Here is a 7,500-nt window from a genome sequence, read left to right as displayed (position 1 = left end):
TGGTCGTGATCCAGAGCCAGGAATTTTTTGAATAATTGCATGAGTCACCTTATCACCGGCAGGGAGTTTGTTTACAGACCTCATCTGTTTACTTGAGAAAGGTGATTTTAGTGTAATGCTATAAGGGTGAATATCTTTATTGCATCCGTGACCCTATTGCCTTGGCGGAGGTATGCGCTCTATAATTGCTTCCAGTCTTCTTTAGTTTTCCTGAACATAATTGTAATTACATCTGTTTTGTAAAAAGCCTGGTTATGTTTGAAATCAGGCTTGGTACTTATTTACAAGTTGATTGTTCGTGTACGTTTTTTTTTACTGTAAGAAGTATTATTTAATACTGTTAGATTGCATTCATTTCAACATACACACACGCGCACACACACACAGGACACTCTCGGTTCATGCCACACCCACCTTTGCATGTACCATATAAATAAATAAATAAATAATTATATATATATATATATATATATATATATATATATATATATATATATATATATATATATATATATATATATATATATATATATATATATATATCATGCATGCACATACACACAAATCTATGTATGTATCTATCTATATATATGTATGTATTTATATGCATACATGTGCATATACATATATACATAATATAGTATTTGTTATACACACAGACATGCACATTTATTCATTAAGAGGTTTATCAGCGCACCTTTATACATGTCCTGAATAAGCAACCTCACTGGAATAGGTCTGGACAACCCCAGGCAGGAGAGAGCAGGAGAATTTCGTTTTCTTCTGTCCACGTAAGAGGTTGGGGTGTAGACCAAGTGGAATGAAAGGGGTGTTTGCTGGAGGGTTTATTGGGGAGGGGTTTATTGAGGTAGACCCCGCGAGAGATCCGTGCCCCGGGTGCCGAGGGCGGAGCGGTGACGAGGTGACGATCGTCGTCTGCCTGGCGTCTGCCCTTCTCTCTTGTCCTCCTCTCTTTTGTCTGACGACCTTGTCCTTTTATGCTGGCTCCTGGAGATGTTTTTTTTTCAGTTTTGACAAAGGGGGTGAGTATACAGGGAGATGTAGGTCAGCCTAGGTCAACCAGGCTCGGGTATGGTAGGTGAGAATCAGCTGCTTTCTCTGGTGATGTAAACACAGGACTGCGACAGGAAAGTACACCTTCTGTTTTGACCACGGACAGATGTATGGAACTGTAGTGATCAGTTTTACATTCAAGCTTGCATACACGAACAATTACAACTGTGGACTCGTTAAGAAGTGCGAAATGAAACACCGGAACCGCGTGAACCGATGTAATGGGGTGCAGACGAAACACCTGTGCAAGGCATTCAAATAAACTCAAGAACTACAATATGTATTTCGAGAAATGTTTATGAAATGAGCACTTTAAATGACTAGAAACAAGGCACAAGTACCTCAGTCGAAGAACCAGGAAATCGGGTGGTACATAATTACTATAGTCACAACGTGCGCCTGAGGAAAGCCCCGCCACAGAAAACAACAGACACTCACGAGACAGAGAGAGGGCAGGCTGGGACTTGCAGGACAACACGCTGTCGCCTTTTGTGTATCTTGTTCTTTATTTTGCTTTGTAACGGTTATCCCTATGTCAGCGGATTCCATCAGTGACCTGTGAGCTAATATCCATAGATAAAGGGAATTATATTGGTTGTATGTATAATGTATGCTTAGCCTACTCATGCAAAAAAGAAAAAAAAAAATAATAATAATAAAAAAAAAATAAAAAAATAAATTAGAAAAATCGAAGAGACCCTCTGGTATCCCCCAAAATCCCATAGCAACGCCCTTAGAAATGAAGATGCAAAACTCGGCGGTCTTCGGCAATCCCCGGTTGTGACTTCATTCCCGGTACCAGGGAGAATCTTGTCGAATAGCGTGATCCACACAGTGCACCGCGAGTCAAGGATATCACGGAATTGTCCCAGTTATTAATGTTTGTAAGAAAGGATGCCCCGGCGTTATGTAGCAATTCATTGTTCTCATTCATGTCACCAGCTATTTGAATGGCCAAGAGACCGCGACAGAGCAAGAAAATGGACACGTTTTGTGCATGACAAGCGGAGCAACTTTCAGCCTGTGCCAACCAGCGTACTTTGCTTGAAACATTTCGAGCCCGATTGCTTTGCGAACAGAATGGGTTACATGGGATTTGCAAAACGGTAGCCCATTTCCAATTTATATTTGTCATGATCACAACAGCGCAAAACAAACTCTGAAAGAGCGCTTTTGATTGGCGGCGTAGCAAACATTCATTGCGTCGGTTCGACACAATGTGCCGACTACATTGTAAGTGTGCATGTATTACTACACAGAGGTAGGGTAGGTACACCCCAAAAAGCACAACATAAATAAATACCGATGCCCCTGCACTCGCAAATGGATGTAGGCCTGCGCCACGGGTGCAGACAAGAGATAGCTCAGCCTGCAGAAATTTTGTACCATACATAAACGGGATCACACGTTCGACTATAAAAAATAATTTAGAAAATTACCATTCATTCAGTCTCTTCGGGTCTCGACGCCACTCCATGTCTGGCTGGTTTGGCACAACTTCCACGACATCCACAGCATCTGGCTCGTGCATGTACGGTCCAACAACCATCAACCCTTGATATTCCTCTTCTTCTTCCAACTCTTCGAAGACGTAGGCACCCTCTGAAGAACATATACTGTAGTGTTTCGAGCTATGATACATTAGCATACTACAAACGCGGGTCTTGCAGAGTGCAATTCAAGACAGGGGAGCTGCTTTAATAAAAGTGGTAGCAGGCGTGTTTTGCAGCACGACCCACCCATTACGACTCTGAAGCCCTTTAACGCGTAAGTATTAAGAAGACCTTAAATTACTTTAATTAAATTATCTTTCATTCTTCAGTTATTAAATTATCTCTCATCCTATTGTTATCATTTTCTTTTCCCATTTAATCAGCATTTTTTTCTTTAAAAGCATGTCGATACTTCTTTTTAAAACCAAATAAACAAATAAAAAGAAAAAGAACAAAACAAGGATAAAACCAAAACCAAAAAGTTCCAAGAAAAACCTGAGATCCCCCCAGTCTGTATATTCTCAAAAATATACAGTACATATATCACATCCTATCTGGCCTCTTACAAAGCATGAAAATATACTTATCTCTCTCTCTTGCAGCTCAAGGAAAACATGAAGGAGGCGTCCGGTGAGGCCGGGCGCCCCGTGGACCACTCACTCCTACTCGGACAAGCGAACCACCCAAGAGAGTGATACGCGAGAGTGATACGCTTATATAGACTTGTGTGTGTCTTGTCGCAAAAGACTTAAATAATATTAATTAAAATGAAATACATTAAAATGAAAGAAGCTTCATAACCGTTAAGAGATTAAATAAAACTGAGGCCGTTAAAAGAAAGCTAAAAAAAAAAAAAAAAATAAAAAATATATATATATATATATATATATATATATATATATATATATATATATATATATATATATATATATATATATATATATATATATATATATATATATATATATATATATATATATATATATAAATGTAGAAATAAAAATGCTTCAGGTGGCTGCCAGGAACTCCCACAGACGGTGCTGGTCAGAAGGTGCTGCGCTGTTAACAGGGGGCACTCTCCTAGTCTTGACTCGCAAATAGTGGGAGTACATCACGTCCACTACAATACCAGTGTCCTCGTCGGAATAATCCGATGAAACTTCACTGCCGCTGTAGTCTTGTAGTGAGTTCGCCATGTACAATGTATTGAATGCAGAGAATGCTGTGATCGTGTTCTGGAATTGACTTCGGAAAATCGAAATAAATCAATTTTTGGGGAATTATTTTCAGATTCCCTTTTTTACTCTTATTAGAGAGATGGTTTGCGAGCTAATTCTCCCTTTTTTTAAAAATTTCAGTTGTTATTTCATATAAGACCTTTAAATTCTCACTCTCGCTTTCTCTCTCGCTCCCTTTCTCTCTCTTTCTCCCGCTCCCTGTCTTTCTCTCGCTCTCCCGTCTCTCGCTCTCCCGTCTCTCGCTCTCCCGTCTCTCGCTCTCCCGTCTCTCGCTCTCCCGTCTCTCTCTCTCTCTCTCTCTCTCTCTCTCTCTCTCTCTCTCTCTCTCTCTCTCTCTCTCTCTCTCTCGTCTTTCTCTCTCTCTTTCACACACACACACACACACACACACACACACACACACACACACACACACATATACGCATACACACACATGCACGTACATATGTTGTTGTTTTTATGCCGATTTATTTATGTAGCTAAGAGCACACACCCGAAAGGAGAAAGGCGATTTTATTAGTTTGTGATTCAAATATTAGATTCCCTTTTTGGTCAGTTTGTTTACCTTGATCTATTTACCTTGAAACATTGAAACACGGCAGAGAAGCCCGTAGAGATGAATATATTAATTATACATTTATAACTGAGCTAACCGCGACAGAACGATATTATTAACATCTAAAAAGTGAACTACTGTGTACTACTACTAATAATGTTCATGATAAATTCCTGTGCTCGCTCTTCGTCAGGACAGTCGAGAAAAGTGTTCACGATCGAAAAGCTGAAACGGCACACGGATCTGTATCCACTTACGAAGCTGGCAATATTTGAAAGTCCTCAGATTCCTGGTGCAGCCTGTTCACTCAACTTCCATAAGCACTGGGGTGTAATTATTCTCTTCCCTTGGGTGAGGTTCGCAATTTCGCAGAAAGTTGCCGATTTTTATTTTTTTTTCTTCCCCAACAAGTATACTTCTGTAATGTGTTGAATTTAATATTTCCATTATAACGCTACCAATTAGCTAAATTAGTGAATGATTTAACTACAACAGCGACTTGGCTCCATGCCTAGTTTACGATCCTTTTAACGCTTTAACCAATATAGTTACATCCGGGACTAATTTCACGCTGAATCGTATCATTAAAGCAACGACGAGTCGGATGACTTCAAAAAGGTATATTGCCCGAGGCGAGGAATGAACTGCGCCGGCTCTGGAATATGCAAAGCCGTGGGTTTGTTACGATTTCTGCGCAAAAGTTAATCCGAGTCAAAAACGGAGAATTTTGATAAGTAAAGTTACTATTAGCTTTTTTCTTCCCCCAACAAACTATGCTTTAAACAACACAGAAAATGCATTTTCCGCCTATATGCTGCTTTTTTTTATCTAACCTCTCTGAGCTTCCATGTCGGTCAGCGGGTGTGACGGCACGTTTTGAATTCAAATTCAAATTCAAATTCAAATACTTTATTCCATTAATTACAATGGGTATTCTCTTTCCATATAAGGTGTTTAGGCGACGTCTGATTTCCTCACGCTACTCAATTGGGCGTTGCTACATTCATAATAATACTATAATGTAACGTCAATCCTTGGTATAGCGGTTTCATTTTATCCCCTTGGCATTACCCATCAACGTCATGTAAAGTCACATAACACAAGATAATAATGTAGTGACAAATTCCTACGATACTATGAGCCGTAATAAAACATTGTGAGGAAGTGGGTGACGTTCTTGCCCCTTCGCCTCTCCTCGCGGACCCTCTCCCTCCCTTCAACGCTCTTGCCTCTTCGAACCCTCCACGCTGTGATGGGAAGGAGAGCGACGAGGCTCGGAAATGTTGGCTCATGGCAGTACTTTATCGAAAAGTTGGCTCATGGCTGTACTTTATCGAAAACGTTGGCTCATGGCTGTACTTTATCGAAAACGTTGGCTCATGGCAGTACTTTATCGAAAACGTTGGCTCATGGCTGTACTTTATCGAAAAGTTGGCTCATGGCAGTACTTTATCGAAAACGTTGGCTCATGGCAGTACTTTATCGAAAACGTTGGCTCATGGCAGTACTTTATCGAAAAGTTGGCTCATTGCTGTACTTTATCGAAAAGATGGCTCATGGCAGTACTTTATCGAAAAGTTGGCTCATGGCAGTACTTTATCGAAAAGTTGGCTCATGGCAGTACTTTATCGAAAAGTTGGCTCATGGCAGTACTTTATCGAAAAGTTGGCTCATGGCAGTACTTTATCGAAAAGTTGGCTCATGGCAGTACTTTATCGAAAAGTTGGCTCATGGCAGTACTTTATCGAAAAGTTGGCTCATGGCAGTACTTTATCGAAAAGTTGGCTCATGGCTGTACTTTATCGAAAAGTTGGCTCATGGCAGTACTTTATCGAAAAGTTGGCTCATGGCTGTACTTTATCGAAAAGTTGGCTCATGGCTGTACTTTATCGAAAAGTTGGCTCATGGCAGTACTTTATCGAAAACGTTGGCTCATGGCAGTACTTTATCGAAAAGTTGGCTCATGGCTGTACTTTATCGAAAAGTTGGCTCATGGCTGTACTTTATCGAAACGTTGGCTCATGGCTGTACTTTATCGAAAAGTTGGCTCATGGCTGTACTTTATCGAAAAGTTGGCTCATGGCAGTACTTTATCGAAAACGTTGGCTCATGGCAGTACTTTATCGAAAAGTTGGCTCATGGCAGTACTTTATCGAAAAGTTGGCTCATGGCAGTACTTTATCGAAAAGTTGGCTCATGGCTGTACTTTATCGAAAAGTTGGCTCATGGCAGTACTTTATCGAAAAGTTGGCTCATGGCTGTACTTTATCGAAAAGTTGGCTCATGGCTGTACTTTATCGAAAAGTTGGCTCATGGCAGTACTTTATCGAAAACGTTGGCTCATGGCAGTACTTTATCGAAAAGTTGGCTCATGGCAGTACTTTATCGAAAAGTTGGCTCATGGCAGTACTTTATCGAAAAGTTGGCTCATGGCTGTACTTTATCGAAAAGTTGGCTCATGGCTGTACTTTATCGAAAAGTTGGCTCATGGCAGTACTTTATCGAAAAGTTGGCTCATGGCAATACTTTATCGAAAAGTTGGCTCATGGCAGTACTTTATCGAAAAGTTGGCTCATGGCAGTACTTTATCGAAAACGTTGGCTCATGGCAGTACTTTATCGAAAAGTTGGCTCATGGCAATACTTTATCGAAAAGTTGGCTCATGGCAGTACTTTATCGAAAAGTTGGCTCATGGCTGTACTTTATCGAAAAGTTGGCTCATGGCAGTACTTTATCGAAAACGTTGGCTCATGGCAGTACTTTATCGAAACGTTGGCTCATGGCTGTACTTTATCGAAACGTTGGCTCATGGCTGTACTTTATCGAAAAGTTGGCTCATGGCTGTACTTTATCGAAAAGTTGGCTCATGGCTGTACTTTATCGAAAAGTTGGCTCATGGCAGTACTTTATCGAAAACGTTGGCTCATGGCAGTACTTTATCGAAACGTTGGCTCATGGCTGTACTTTATCGAAACGTTGGCTCATGGCTGTACTTTATCGAAAAGTTGGCTCATGGCTGTACTTTATCGAAAAGTTGGCTCATGGCTGTACTTTATCGAAAAGTTGGCTCATGGCAGTACTTTATCGAAAAGTTGGCTCATGGCAGTACTTTATCGAAAAGTTGGCTCATGGCAGTACT

The sequence above is a fragment of the Penaeus vannamei genome, chromosome 43 (genome assembly GCF_042767895.1).
Source record: "Penaeus vannamei isolate JL-2024 chromosome 43, ASM4276789v1, whole genome shotgun sequence".
Taxonomy (NCBI): Eukaryota; Metazoa; Arthropoda; class Malacostraca; order Decapoda; family Penaeidae; genus Penaeus; species Penaeus vannamei.
Note: the sequence above shows the minus strand (reverse complement) of the source record.